The sequence below is a fragment of the Pholcus phalangioides genome, unplaced genomic scaffold (genome assembly GCF_987345545.1).
Source record: "Pholcus phalangioides strain wild (caught in Gottingen) unplaced genomic scaffold, Ppha-v1.0 ptg000020l_1, whole genome shotgun sequence".
NCBI classification, from domain to species: domain Eukaryota; kingdom Metazoa; phylum Arthropoda; class Arachnida; order Araneae; family Pholcidae; genus Pholcus; species Pholcus phalangioides.
The window spans coordinates 10,245,247-10,261,730 of NW_028301613.1; the positions used below are offsets into that span (position 1 = coordinate 10,245,247).

General features: G+C 35.3%; 1 protein-coding gene and 1 pseudogene across 1 annotated transcript in view; both read right to left on the minus strand.

The window, feature by feature from the left end:
* Positions 1–16,484, minus strand: part of Agps (alkyldihydroxyacetonephosphate synthase) — a 426,147-nt gene that overhangs the window by 9,654 nt on the left and 400,009 nt on the right. The gene's annotated exons all lie outside the window — the stretch shown is intronic.
* On the minus strand, positions 12,337–13,126 carry LOC149070958 (uncharacterized; annotated as a pseudogene).

A 16,484-nucleotide genomic window follows, 5' to 3' on the forward strand; every position in this document is an offset into this window, starting at 1 on the left:
AATTTATATGTGCAATCTATATGTAATATTTTATTCATTATTCTGAGGATATTTAATAAAATTTCCAGACACACCCATCCTCCAGGAACGTTTCGATATCTCAATGAGATGGGAAGCGGGTGTGTTTGGTTTTCAAAGGTCAAAGGTTCACGCAACGCAAAAAGCCTACTCCTAGGAAAACACAGCTTAAGGGATGAATGCTCATTACAGGATCCCAGGGGAAACCTATAGTCTCTCATGAAATGTCTTGAGTGTGGACAGAGCCCCTTCCCCTTTTTTTGTCTTCTTAGCAACCGATCTCGGAAACAGGTTCGCTTTCCCCACTGGACTTTGACTAAGACATGGGGGCAAAAAAATATGCTTGTAGTCGTCCCCTACTCCAGTGGAACTGAAAAATTTTTTCTCTTCTTTTTCAGTATCAAGTTGTGATGTGAGTAAAACACATCAAAGAGGGAGGGAAAGCAGTGACATTTTACGGTTTCTCGGAACTTTCGTAGTGAAATATTGACTGTAAACAAAAGAGGGGGATAAAATAAAAATATAGGAGAGAATTAGAATAAAAAAGGACGACTGCGGAGAAAGTAGGAAAATAGGGAGGACATTTCTTAAAAATAGGAAGAGTAAGAAAAAGAAGAACGCTACTTCAGCACCGATGGGGAGGAGGGGGGGGGGGGGTTCAGATTTGCTGACTTCTGATAACAAGGGGGAGGGCGATTTGTTTGCTTAGGCTATCAACCCTCTCCTCCCTTTATGAAATAGTCTTAATGGCATCTTATTCGGTGCGCCAAAAACGGAAAAAACCTTTCAATAGTTATTGAGCGCCTGAATTAACATTCTACCTATTGATAAGTCCCCTACAGAGCCACTTTAATGATCTCTCAATGTTTCACGGATCCTTCAAGTGCTCTGGAAATGTACCACAGATCTAGTAATCTGGGAATGTTCCACAAGTAACTTGAGTGATGTAGAACTGCACTGGAGGCCTCTTAAGTGCTCTAAAACTATGCCACATGTCACTCTAATGTCCACAGATCTCTAAATGTTCCACAGATCGTTAAGTGTTCTGTAACTGGGTTATGGGTTACTTAGGTGATCTTTGAATGTGAAAGTGATCTTTGAGGCCTACTTCAGTGATCTGAAAACGTGTCACGCCATTTAAATGCTCTGGACTTGTGCCACGGATCATTCAAGTGATTTGTAAATGTGCCGCTTAGTTCATTTTTAAAAAATTAGGTTTGAAGCCACATCAGATAACTTTCAGGGCCACATTTGGCCTGCGGATCAAGGGTTTACCATATATGGCTTAAAGAGTGGGTCGCAATGAATTTCTTAAACAGAAATTTTAAGTTCTTACTATTCAAATAAAACTGAAATTTACAGAAATTGATTATATAAAGGTATTAGCTATAATACCTGAGCTGCCCAGGTTTCCTTTAATGAAGCTTTTTGGATCACATCTCCCTCTTTTTTTGAATGACATGCAAACTGTGTCTAAGTTAACCAATATGGTGACTTCCTGCACGACTCATGAAATAAACAAATCTAGATTTAAAGAAACGTAGAAATGAATATTTTTCCCCCTTTTTAAGGGGGCGCGTGCTAGGTATTTCGATTCCCCCCTTCCCCCCCCCCCAAACTTCAAGTTATCCATCTGCCTGTTTCAGCTTTCAAAAAATGCTTAACTGAAGCTGTGGAATTTTTTTTATGTACTTTTTACGTGGAGACATAAATTTTCATACTTGAGAAGATATAAATAAAAAGTTGAAATCAATGTTATTGTATGAATGTCCAACTCAAAAGTAGGTACGGCTAATTACTTCATATTTAATTTTCTGGGCTTCGTATCTCTCACAGCGAACTCAATATTTCAAAAATCGAGAATTCAATACAATTTTTAAAATTATTAGTGACAAAAACCCCACCAAATTTCCGCATTTCTACAGTAAAATCGACAATTTTAACGGGTATCAGAATCACCTTTTTTCTGATCCTCAAAGCGATGCTGATGATGATTAGGACGTCTATTCAAAAAACCTCAATACTGAGACGTGGTTCATACTCTTTGAAAGTAAAAAAATTCAAGGACTATTCAAGCACTTTTCCAGCCAAAATTTTAAAATTCAAGGACATTCATATCACGATTGATAAAAAAATAAAGTGATTTTTAAAAAAAATTAAATTACTTGGATTTTTCAATTTATATTCAACATTTACTCATTTTGAAACGCCAATTATTTAAAGCTATATAATTTTTTAAAACAATTATAATTCCCATTTCAACTTGTAGACAATGTCAAGTTCTAAAGATCTTGCTTTTGAAAAAAGCCACTGTAGTTCAGCATGCAAATAACGTTTAAGCAGAAATAATTTTATGTTTGAAACTTGAACTTTGCCTTTGATCAAAAAAAAAAAAAAAAAATTAAAAAGCATGTAATCTAGGGTGACCTGTATTTCCTTGGACATTCCCATATTTTCATGTAATTTGGCCATCCAATTTTTTCATGCAAAAATGTCCCATTATTTTCCATATACACTGCTGGCCACCGTAAATGCAACACCCTGAAAGAAGCATGCAAATAATATGAAATTTACAACATGCATTAGCGGAGGTGAGGTATGCAAATGATTAGAATTTCAGCGCAGACACAAATCACGCGCGCCTGTGGCGCCACTTCAAAGCGCTATTTAAGGCTTGGAGATTTCGACGATTTGAAGTACGGCAATTGTGTTTTTCTTGTGGTTTTTTCAAAAAAACGATCAATTATGCCTCGTAGAAAACAGCGATCATCTTTTGATCAAGTATCCGAGTTCGACAGAGGAAGGATAGTGGATTATCTTTCAGGGAAATCGGTAGTCGTGTTGGACGAAACCAAACAACTGTAATGCGGATATGTGATCGTTGGATGCAGGAGGGTACGACGGACCGACGTGTTCGATCGCATCCACCTCAGTGCACCACTTCACGTGATGACAGGCGTATTGTGCGTATGGCAGTGACGGATCGCTCAGCCACATCACGAACCATAGCACAGCACATTCAGTCTGTACCGCATCATCCAGTGTCTGCGCGTACCATTCGACGCCGTTTACAGCAGAGTGGTCTGTCCGCAAGACGTCCATTGCTTCGTCTACCCCTGACGCAGAACCACAGACGTATCCGCCGCCAATGGTGCGATGAAAGAAGGATGTGGACGGCACAATGGAATGAAATTGTCTTTACTGACGAGTCACGCTTCTGTCTGCAACACCACGATGGTCGGATTCGAGTCTGGAGACACCGTGGAGAGAGGATGCTGAACAGCTGCGTTATGCACCGCCACACTGGTCCTGCACCGGGTATTATGGTATGGGGCGGTATTGGATATCACTCTCGCACTCCTCTAGTACGCATTGCCGGTACTTTAAAAAGCCAGCGCTACATCTCCGAGGTGTTGGAGCCAGTTGTCCTTCCTTACCTTCAGGGCTTGCCCACAGCCATATTTCAACAGGATAATGCGCGACCACACGTGGCACGCATTGTCCAAAGGTTCTTCGTCAATCGCCAGATTGAATTGCTTCCCTGGCCAGCTCGCTCTCCGGATCTTTCGCCGATAGAAAATATGTGGTCCATGGTTGCTCAACGATTGACCCAGATTACATCCCCAGCTGCTACACCAGATCAAATTTGGCAACGCGTGGAAGCTGCTTAGTCTGCTGTACCCCAAGAACACATCCAAAGTCTCTTTGAATCAATGCCGAGGCGTGTGGCAACGGTGATCTCCAACAGAGGCGGCTACTCTGGCTACTGATTTTGGCAGGAACCACACTTCACAGAAGTCTATAAATTTAATCATTTGATGCTTGGTCAACATGTTATCTACAAAATAAATATTGTTGCGATATCTCTTGTCTTTCTTGGTGTTGCAATTTGGGTGGCCAGCAGTGTACTTTCTACAAAGCCTATTTAAGTTTTTTTTTCTTTACTGAAATTAAGTATTAAAATTATTTTCCTAATCCTATGAATTATATTATGATAATTATGACTTTAAATATTGTCATGTTAATGTTCCCCCCCCCCCCCATATAGAATCGATTTAAATCTTCTGCTTCAATGCTATGGTGCTTCATTTTCTGCTTTCTTTGGCAATTTTAGCAATAATTGGCAACTTTGCTTACCGTTGTTAACATTTTTGGTGACAATTGGCGATTTTCCCTTATTTTTATCAAGGAAATATGGTCAGCCCACGTATATTCAACTGACATTCAATAGTTTAAAATATTTTGAAGCGATGAAATTTTTTGCTGCCATATTTTAGGCAACATCTTTTTAAACATAGAAATACCTCAGGTAAGCGTGACCATATGTCATGCTTTGAACAGTGTTACATAATCATTGTACCCTTGTTGCTCTACACATTTTCGCCCTAGTGGAATATGGTTTAGAGGGGATCGAGTTGAAGGACAAAAATTTATGGAAGAAATTCACATAAAATAATTTTTTTTCAACACTTATAAGCACTTGAAAACCATTATCATTTTTTTCAAGGACTGTAATGATTTTTCAAGGACTTTTAAAGACTTGAAAATGACCTTTTTTTTTCAAGGACTTTCAAGGATTTTCAAGGACTGTACGAACCCTGTGAGAGTATTGTAAATGTGGCAAACCATTATAAAGGCATAAACTGTCATACATATACTAACAGCATTAGAGAAGTGACAAGAGACACTGTAAAGGCATATATACGTCTCAAACACATTGCTAGGGAACCACGGTAACCAAAGTAACCGTTCCAAAAAGTGATTGTTGAGGCTGAGAAAACATAGAATTAGAATAGAATTAGAATAATAGAATTAGAATTAGAAACATAGTAACTGTTGCCCGACAGTTTTTCGCCCATTTTGGCCATTTAACCTGCTCTTACGAAATTTTAAAGTAGCATATTATTCAAGTCTGGGTCCCATTTAATATATATGCAAAATTTGGTAACAATCGATCTACAATTGTAGATTTGTATAGAAAATATGCACACACACACACATATATATATATAGATTATCTTTAGAAGTTTTAATCTTAAAAAAATAATAATTTTCGTCTGAGGGGGCGCACGAACGCCCCTCTCGCATACGTTTCTGATCCCACCAATATGCGTTAGGAGATAGGGGGCAGTGATGACAAAATTTTGCTGATGGGGGGTGGGGGTAAAAAATAGCTAAAAGTTTTATTACATAATACTTGAACGGCCCCCTTTAAGGGCAACGGGTGTCTTTATTGGATAAGGCCACCTGCCCCCTAGCATGAGATTCAGTCAATAAAAAAAACCACCTGCCTCAGTCACTGTTGTTGCTTCTTTGTAGGGTGGAATGGGTGGGGGAAACCTGTGAAATAATATTAAAAAATGAAATACTAAAATAATACATTTAAATGTGTGATGTTAAGCACTTTTTTATTCCTTATGTAGCTCAAATACGGATTTTCTAAAAATTAAATTTTGCACCATAGTTGCGTTATCAAGTCCCAACGTAATAATCAAATATTTCGTGTTATAAATCGCTTGTGAACCATAGTTGAGGGAATATGCTACAACTATATATATCATATATCCATCTTTATCCTCTTTGCTAGAAGGTGGTGAGAAAAGGGGTTTTTTTTCCTTTTTTTTTTTCCTAAATTCAACCCATAAGGGGGTCAGAATGGGGGTTCCTAGAAAAATCATGCCAAACAAAAACGATGAAGCAGTCAGAACTTTCGTTTCATGGCATAAAACTAACTATGAAAACGTTTTTCATTCATGAATTTGCTACAGATAGCCTAGAGTATCAAAATGTAGGATAAAGTTAGAAGTACATAACTAAGTAACTGAGATACTTTCTGGCCACTTTAATATATATGAGACTTTATTTAAAAAAAATACCACTTATATAGAAAATGTAGTAAGAATGAAAATTTTAACTAATAATGAACCAATAGAATATTTTTCAAAGGGAAAAAAATATATTTGGGCGACTTTTATGCGATTTTTTTTGGGAAAAAAAAAAAAAAAACCCTGCTCGGTTCAAACCAAACAACCCTGAAGCTCAGTAATGAAAAAATTGTTTGCTTGTGTCTATCTTTTATATTTTTGCGCTACTATAATCTTCTATTTAAAATAAAATATGATTTCACTCACTGGGACACAGAGATGCAAATTTTGGAAAAATATTGATTCATCCAACGGATGCTAAAGGATTGAGAGACCACTCAGTATACTGCATAATACAGGTCACTCCAGACATCATTTCGGTGCAAACGCCGCATCAGTAAAAGTACCATGAAAACTCCCAGCGGTGTTTCACATTTTCTTCGTCTTAGAGGAGGTATAAGCATGGCCCCCATGCTAGGATTTTACACAGGCCCCCCCCCCCATCCCCAAGCCAAGATTCTGGTTAATTTTTGCTGTAAAAAAAAACGAAATCTCTTTCGGGAAGAAAAAAAAGGCTGAGTGAATGCCCCCCCACCCTGAGAAAATCATACGAGCGCAGAGTATGTATACACAGTAAAACCTCGCTATAACGACACTCGATAAATGCCTCTACAATGATATTTTTTAAGTCTTGTTTGGAATTGTCTAGTATAATGTTAGTTTATTAACAACAATAAATCCCCTATTAAATTCTATAACGATATTATTTTATAGAATTTTAAACCAGTTTATATAAAAATATTTTTTTATATTTTGCTCAAAATCCCTGCTATATATTTTTAAATTCTTCAACAATTTTTGTTCCTTCAAGCGTGTTTGATAAGCATCAGTATTTTCTGTTATCTAACCTTTCGAAAGTGTTTATTAAGTTGCCGTGAAGCTAATTTCTGTGTAGTGTGACCGGCCAGGATAACATCCTTCTCCATTACTTTTACATTATTATTTTGGGTTGGGGACAGGGTTGTTTAGTTTAAACCACGTTGGTTTTTTTAAAAATCAAATAAAAGTTGCCTAAATATAATTTTTTTCCTTGAAAAATATCACATTTGTTCATTATTAGCCAAAATGTTTCATTTTTACCACATTTTATATCCTTGGGGTACATGCTGATGGTATATCTTTAAATGACATAAGATTTTATAAGTGGCTTTTTTCAAAAAGTCTCATAAAAGTGGCCAGAATATATATATATTTTTCATATGAAGTATCTTAGTCATTTAAAGTTATATATAAAAGCCAAAATTTCTCATTCCTACAACATAACCTTTGGCTACATTCTGATGCTCTATCTTTAGCAAATTCATGAATAAGGATTGCATCACACATCTAAATGTAGTGGTGTATTATCTCACATGGTTTCTTTTTCCCTTCACAAAGAAGCAGCTGCAGTAGTGACACCATCATGCTAGGGGCAGGTAGTCCTATAATCCAATAACGACACCAGCTGTCCTTAAAGGACAAACACTAATGAACTAGTTGTTACATTACCTCACATACATTTTCATTTTCTTTCCCATAAGAAGTAGCACATCTCCTACTGTATATCTCCCAGTCTTAATATTCAATAGTTGTTTTTTTTATACTTTCACAAACACACTGTTAAGCCCAGTTAATCAAGGTTCTACTGTATAGTAGTAACAGATTTATGAAAAATAATCAGCTATATACAGAGTGATTATAATTAAAGTTTTGATTCCAAAACTATACAATAAGTACTGATCGGAATGACTTGAAAATTTGCATGGATACTCCTGAAGCAATGGACGTTTCTTTCGCAAAGGAAAAAAGTGCAAAATGTGCAAGTAGATGATACTGTACTTGGCCAGCAGTATAATCTATTTTGTGCAACCATTTATGGAAGAAAAAAAATCTAAAAAAGCATTTTCATAAGAAACCTTGAAAATAGGCAAAAAAACACATTTAACAGGGTTCATACAAAATTTTCAAAATGAAAAGTAAGAAGTTTTTAAGGACTTTTTAAGGAGTTTCAAGCAGTTTTTAAGGAGTCATAACTTACAAGTTTTACAGCAAAAAAAAAAAAGGCGGGGCACATATGCAATTTTATTTTGAATTTGCAAACAAACTTTCCCTCTTCTCAAAAATATAGATGTAGAAGTGGTTCGAAAATTACAAGTTTTGATTTGTTACCCGACATCATAAGAATTCATAAAATAATCAATTCACGTACATGCTTTCTGTCATCACCAAAGTGTTCTAAAACCTTCAAGTGTTAGTCAAAAATATAACTCATAACAGCATCACATAAATTATAAAAATTCTAAAAGTGATATTAATTTCCCCTCCAATTATTCAAAATAAAAACCACAGCAGACAAAGATTTTTCTTACAAAATTATTTATATTTGCAGCAACTCTAGGCACACACACACACTTCCAGCACAACTTCCTAGATAGTAAATTTAGTATAGTAAATTAAGTAAAAATAGTATATTTGATGCAACTCTTCAGGGCTCATACAAAATTTTCAAAATGAAAAGTAAGGAGTTTTTAAGGTGTCATGGGGCCACGCCATCTCCGAAAAAAAAATTGCACCACTAGACAATAAAAGAAGCCCACAGAAAAACAAAAGAAGCACTTTAAGCACTTTTTAGCACTTTAAGGCGCGGCGGCGAAAAGATACGCTTTGCGTCGTCCCTCACTCCAGTAGAACTGAAATTTTTTCCTTTCTTCTTTTTCAGTAGCGAGTTATAATGTGAATAAAACACATAAAACACGTCTAAAAAACTGCGGAAAGCAGTGACATTTTGCGGTTTCTCGGAATTTTCGTAGTGAGATATTGGCTGTAAGCAAATGGGAAGGAGGGATAAAATAGGAATAGTAGGAGAGAATTGCAGTAAAGAAAAAGACGATTGCGACGAAAGTAGGAAAAATAGGAAGGCTGCGAGGTCTGCACTCAGTATACTGCGTAATATAGGAGGTTCGAGACATCGTTTTGACACATAAGTAAAAACTTAAAAAAACTTTCTCACCACTGGGCATGGGGAAATTTTCGGCTACTGGTTCAGCGGAGTGATGTCGTTCTACGGACCATCGATTTCCAACGCTGACCAGTTTGCGACACAGGCAGGAAAACACGTCAAAACTAGCGATTCGGTAAAAAATCATATTTTTAGAAGCAAAAGCGTATACAAAATCGTAACGGTTGGCAGGTATGCACAACCATTGGATGTTCCAATCCCATCCCCTGCTTTCACATTTCCTATTATAAAGGGAGAGCACGTTTTTTTAAAATCTTTTCTTCCTCTTTATATTGGGGGGAAGCTTCCTCTTATTTTTTTAGGCAATGCTATTCATCATCGTGGGGAACGATTATTCTAAGAAAGATCATCCCTTCAGAGAGAAAAAAAAAAAGACTTTTTCAGGTGTGGCTGCAAAAAGAAAGGAGTTATAAGGGCCCTTCCAGAGGGAAATGAAAAGTTAGGAGTTTTTAAGGAGTTTGTAAGGATGTGCGAACCCTGCAGGATGCACCTTAACCCTTGCAACTTCTGGCTGTGGGGGTACCTCAAAATGTTATAAACAGTGGTCAGATTGCAAACTTTGGTAAATTGCAATCTCCAGCACATTCCCTATATGTTAGAAGTTCCACATTCCTCAGGAATATGAACGGGGGAAAGGGGGCGTGTTTGGTTTAATAAAGCTGAATTGCAAGCACATCCACATTATGACCATGGTATACTCCGATTCTGTTGTTGAACAAGAATTTTTGTGCTTTCAACCTCATAGCCAGAACACGCGGTGGACAACATATTTAAAATTTTTTGAGTAAGTCGTAGTTATTTGTTCAATTACTGCATTTTTTTTGTGATGTTTCCGTGAATTATGGAGTCGTGCAATGCTATAATTAAGTTATAATTTTGCCATGACTGGCTATCGTTTCCATTCTGCGAGCAAATTTCCCACATGTTGAATGATGTCATTAATTTTACATTTTTAAGTATTTTTTCCCCTTTATCAAACAAAATTGAATTTTTTCAGGAATATTCATGACAATTTTCAAGTCATTCTGACAATCGCTCTTTTTTTACAGTGTTTTGAAATCAGAACCTTAGTTATAATCACCCTGTATATCGTAAATCATTGCTAATTAATCTGCATTATTTATGCTTCATTAAATGCATTATATTCACCTAATTTTTATTACTTTTTGCAAAATAGCTTCGTAATTAAGTATACTGAAAGTAACTGGAGAAAAACCTTTATATATTATATGATTAATAATAAAATTAAAAGAATTTTCAAAAACACAGTAATCCATTGAGTTAAGCAAAAAATAATTAAATGGCAAAAGTTGGTTTTTGTTAAAATGTAATAAATATTTATTGATTAATTAGCATGGGAATAGTGTTAATTACACTGATAAACATTTTATTTTTGTTAATTATTGGAAGTTTGAATGATTTTTCAGAAATTTCATTGTTTTTAATGTTAATACTATTTAAAACAAAAAAACTGGTTTAAACCAAAAAAACCTGGTTTAAACCAAAAAAACCTGGTTTAAACCAAAAAAACCGGTTTTTTTACCAACCCTGGCTTGGGGATTCTCCCAGGAGAGATGTCACATAGTATCTTTATATGGTTTTTTAAAAAAATACTTTCCTTTTTCTGTGGTTGGCCAATTAGTTATGTTTGGTTGCCGGATTCAGTATTGTGATTTTTAAGCCGGAATTTTGGCGCCCATTGCATAAAGAGGAAGCAGTTGAAGAATGAATTTGGCGCCCCTCCTGGTTTAGCCCCCAGGGCACCAGACCCGCCTACTTCCCCGTAGTTGCGCCCCTACCTGCGTGGACAGAATCGTAAAATAAAGCAGGTGTGGGCTCCAAAAATACCCATCGTAGGTGCCTGAAGCTGTACAAATAACCACTGGATAAGTAGAGCAACAGGACAGAACAACAGGATGAAGAAAAAACGATTTTTCATTTTTTGTTAGGTTTTTGTTTACTGCAAAACACTGTGGGTGCTCAAGCAGCAGCAGCACCCCCCGGTTCTGACGCCACACCAAAACATATGCATCTGGATGAATACCCTCCATCTTTTAGGGAAAAGGGACACAAGCAGAAATGTGAGAGTGTGGAGGGGGAGGGAGCACTACAGTAGAAAGTTTGCTGTATCGACGCCTAAAGGCCCTATCAATTGTGATGGCAACAGGGACTCCAGCAAGATTCAAGACTCATAGAGGGGAAACGGGCAGTTTTTTTTTCATGTTTGATATCTACGGGAAAGAAAAAAAAAAATCAGAAATCTATATAGCAGGTGTTTATTCCTCAATCAATTCTGTGGGTGCTCTGCCCCATTCTACAAGACCTACAAGACCCCGTTCTACAGCACCTCCGGCTCCGATGCCACTGCCGAAATGTATACACATTCTCAAGTGTATTTCGGGCTTTTACAGTAACATACATACCTTTTCCCCCCAGATTATAGTGGATATTTATGAATTAATATAACATTTTAAATACAACAGTAAATTTGCGCACAATCCTTTAATTAATATACTTTATTTACAAATGCAATGATACTTAAAAGGCTTTTCTTTAATTCAGTGTATTCTGTTCCTCAATTTCCTTGTTTTGAATTTGCATTTCCAAAGTAATTTTTACTTTTTTTCTTGCAAGATTTTTATTTGATCAAGTGCTCTTTTCTGTCAAGTGCAACTGTTTTTTCTTTTTGCACCTCTTATTTTCTTTCCTCCAGGGCTTGGTGATAATGACTATGTGATGATTTCATACTTTTTACCATCTCCAGGACGACTTCTACAGATAGCAAGCTCCCAAATGATTTCACTGCATCATATGTTGTGCAGAGAGCTGAAAGTGATGACTCATTAAGTTTTCCACCAGCATATTCTTGTTGATGGAAAATCCAGATTTAGGAGATGCATTGATATGTGACAATGAAAGGACTATTTTTATGACTTGCCACATGTCTTTGAATCTCTTATCTTTGTCTAAAAGAATAGAAAAAATACATTCAATTTTGTCTCTTTAGCTGAAAATTTAACAAAAAAATGTCTTTCCATTCTGTTTTCACTTTGTTGACAACCTGTACAAACTGCTGTTTCTCATGATCTGCTGATACCGCTGTCAGTACATGATTTTCAAGGAGAAGTTGCAAAAGATCATCCATCCTTTTTTCACACAATACAGAATTGGAATGTAATAATTTAAGATCTAAACAAGACATCGATCGTACAACACAAAAATTGATTGGACTCCTTTGAATAATGTTGCTTGTCATGTCAACTAGAAAATTTTCACAATCAGTGAAAAAAAAAATTTTTTTTTCACGATCAGATGCACTACTTTTTTTTTAAACTTCTAGCAGCAATGCCTATATTAATTTCATCATTTTTCTTTTGCACTTTAATTGAAGACAAATTTATTTTTGTTACCTTCATTGGAGTTGGGGCTTCTCTGAGTATCTCATTCTTGATCAATCGTTCCATTTATCCTCTTAACAATTCAGCCAAAGCGCTATATACAAAAGGAAGCATAGGTGAAGGGCTCTGGAAAGATTTTAGAAACGGATACAAAATATTACCAACGGATAAATAAAATGATATTCTGCCCAACAGGAGTTTATCTTGGCATGCCTCTTCAATTCTGCCAACACTGAAAGTTTTCTGCAATTTTTTTTTTTTTTCAAACTACTTCTTTACACTAGAAAATACTTCTAATGCCCTTTCAGCAACAGCAACATTCTCAACCCAATGTATCTGGCAGAATTCACGAGGAAATACATTGCTATTTGCTACTGCAATAAAATCTGCACGTCGTGCAGGACTGTCTTTAAACAATCTGTATATCGACTGGAAAAATGTGGCCAATTTGCAGGTTGATGCCATGCACCAAGTTTGGAAAGCTCCATGAACAATATGCAAACTAAATGTGCCTGTATTGAGAAATGAGCAACACATTTGTTTTAATTTAATTCATCATACAGAAGCTTCCATAATTTCAGATTTACATACGGACCATCCATTGAGATTTGAAAAAGTTTGTCCAACCTCAAATCCACTGTTGCTTCATGAAACTTTTGATCCAAATCAAGGGCAGTAAAATGCCCAGGAAAAAGTGATTTAAGGTATCTAACTTTGACTTCAGGAGAATTACCTGGCCAATATCTAATAATAATGCCCATTTGCCTCTTTTGTATTAGAGGCTTCATCAATGCACAATACAAAAAAAATATTTTGAAATGTCTTTCAGCAGAGAGGAATAAAAGTATGGTGCCAAACCAAATGTGATCATGTAAGCAATCTTTGAGCTACTTATGCTAATATTTTTTGCAATATCACTGCCTGGAAACATTACTTTGAAAATTTCTCCCCTCTCCCACACAAAAACACAAAAATTTCCGACACCACCTGGAAAATTGGACGATTTTCCAGGTTATTGTCTGAAATTTCCATGTTTTAGAACAAAAACATATATATATATATATATATATATATATATATATATTTTCCCCGATTTTCCTGACTTCTTTAGTAAAAATTTTTTTCCCTGACTTTTCCAGGTTCTCCCGGTTTTCCCTGACCTGGCTCCTGGGATTTATCAAGCCGTAAGTAAATACATCTAGGAATGGACAAGTGCATCTTGTGTGCAATGCCAAGCCTCCCTTGCAAAACACTGTTGATGCATTTTGGTTCCTACTGTCATAAAATGGTGTTGAGTCACCTCAATGTCGACAGAGTGCTATTGTGTACAATTTATGTGTACTTCTACAACTAAAGATTGTGTTATAATTCAAAATAAAATGTATATCATATTTCAAGATTGATAAGCATAATAAAAGGTTTTTTTTTTATTCCTCTTATTCTAATTTCAGGTAAATCAATATTTGAAGATGCAGATAAAAATTAATGAATTTCTGAAGAATTTTTATGTTCTTGAAATAATGGTTTCTAATAAGCATTCAATAAATAAATTGTGATTATGATATCCCTCTATAGACATTTGAAATAAAATGTTTTTGTATGACACATCAGGTGTGCTTGTTCTGTCATTTGTGTTAATTTTACATCAATGTTTAATTCATGCTTCTATCAATAATCAACTGAAATGAAGTATACGGTCAAATGTGAGAGTTATCAGGTGAAGTTATTCGTTTGAAGCTAAGTATGAAACGCATAGATTGGTAAAACATCTTTAATATATACAGTATATACAGTAATATATATATACAGTAAAACCTTGTTAAGTCGTCACTCCTGTCAAGTCGTCAGTTTTCTTCAGGCCCTTCCAGCTTTCATAGACAACAATGTTATATCCTTGTTTACTCGTTGCTAATTTCGGCTAACTCGTTACTATGTAAAAGTTTTAGGGAGAAGAACAGATTTTTTTATGGCTCCTAAAAAATAGATTGTTAACAGCATTGCCATATGCTTAAAAGCCAGCAAAAAAGCCTATGTACCAAACCGGAACAGTTCAAATAACGAAATTTACACTGGGGGAAGTTCATTTGCCAGCTAAGGTTTTTGATACATTAGGGACTATTTGAACTAGACTTGATTTCTGCATGAACCCCACTAATTTAGGACTTCAAATTTTAACGAAATATCTTTGTAGAAAAACCGAGACATTCTTTCCAAAGTTGGTCTTCTAATATGTGCTTTTTCCTATCCAGGGCCCTCTCATATCAAAAGTGGACTCTGTGTTAGAAATTACCTTGTAATTAGTATGTGAAAGATTACCTTGATAAATTTTACCAAGATGACCTTGTAGTTGTATCATGAACAAGGATTAAAACACTAAAATTAGATTTCATGATATGTAAAATAATGCACAAAAATGATACATAATTTATGATACCTAAAATAATGTGTGTGTTTATAATCAAAAGATAATTAACTGCCTTGCAGCTTATAGTAGTTCTGTATTTTAAACTGTACCTCAGTCTTAAAAAATGTCATCCGAACATGATTTTCTATGAATGAGCACTTATCTGTTGATGCAAGGAAATCACTTTAACATTTTAAATATAAAAAAATTTTCATGATAATTTCATGAAAAAAATATATTTCATGATATGTAAAATAATGCACAATAGTTCTGTTCTGAAGAAGAGCTAACTATTCTAACAGTTGCTTTGGTTAGTATAAATTAAAAAATTACTAGTATAAATTAAAGTATACTAGTGTATTTTACCACAACAAGTTAACTGATAAGAGATCAAAAAAGGTAGAAAATGTCTATTATTTTTTCTTTTGCAAACTATAAAAATGTCAGTAATATTGTAATTTTGATCCAGTAAATATTACATCCCTTTGATTTCATACGATTTTCACAATATTACACATTGAAACTGACAGCGCTTCGCTCAAGTCCTCACTCCGCTTAAGCCATCATAATTTTTTGATAACATCAGGTGACGACTTATCAAGGTTTCACTGTATATTTAAAATATTAAAGTATTTCCTTGCATCAACAGATGAGTCCTCATTCATAGAAAATCATGTTCTGATGATATTTTTCAAGACTGAGGTACAGTTTAAAATACAGAACTACCATAAGCTGCAAGGCAGTTAATTATTATCTCTTTTGATTATAAATTGTCAATAAATTTAAATTCAGCAGCTCCAAAAAGAATTTGCAATTCATTGTTTCAACGAAGTTGTTTGAAAGCAATATAATGTGTAATAAATCAGGGTTGGTAAAAAAACCAAAAAACCGGGTTTTTTTTGGTTTAAACCGCATAGCTGCCAACTTTTGAAAATGAAAATTCTGGAGATTTTCGCGCAAACCCGTATTTTATGCTTAAACCACTCCCTAATAAATACAATAGGGATTTTTCCAAATATAATAGGGATTTTCCAAACATAAAAGTTAAAGCATAGGGAATAAAATCCCTACTCAAGTCAAATTAAAATAGGGATTTTACACCCTTGGAAATAAAATTCCTACGCAAAAAACAAGTGAAATTGGAGGGCAAAACTTCAATGATGTAAAAATAAATATTGTGTTCAATCAGAAACGTGAACAAACATTCTGCGTGAATGCCCCCAAAATCATCGGAAGATGAAGGAAAACACCGTCAATTTTTGAAGAACACCAAATTTTTGTGACACTTGCTTGTCTTTTTTTTCATTTCACATGAGTGATGATGTCACTCTTTCCACCATGACCGATGTTTATTTCCTTAACACAACTTGTACAAAAAGGAAAAGTCGGCCCTCTTCTGGAACGTTTGATGAAAGGAAATTCATCGGAATAAGTATCTTTAAAATTGATTAAATATGTTTTTGCTTATCAGTATTCATGCTTTGTTATATCGTACGTACGTAACTTCAACAAAAGAAATTTTGACCATATGCGCATCACTATAATCTTCGATTATTATCCAGGACTATTGGCTGCTAAGCCATTTCCCTGCACGATAAGACAAACAACTTTCTTGTTACCATCAGAGGGTTTGTAAAACTTCCTTAAAAAGGGAACTTCCCCATTTACAACGTGTGACATCATTTTGAAAGGGAAAAAAAAGGGCTTCATGCCCCACAAGAAATTCCTTAGGGACTGTTTTC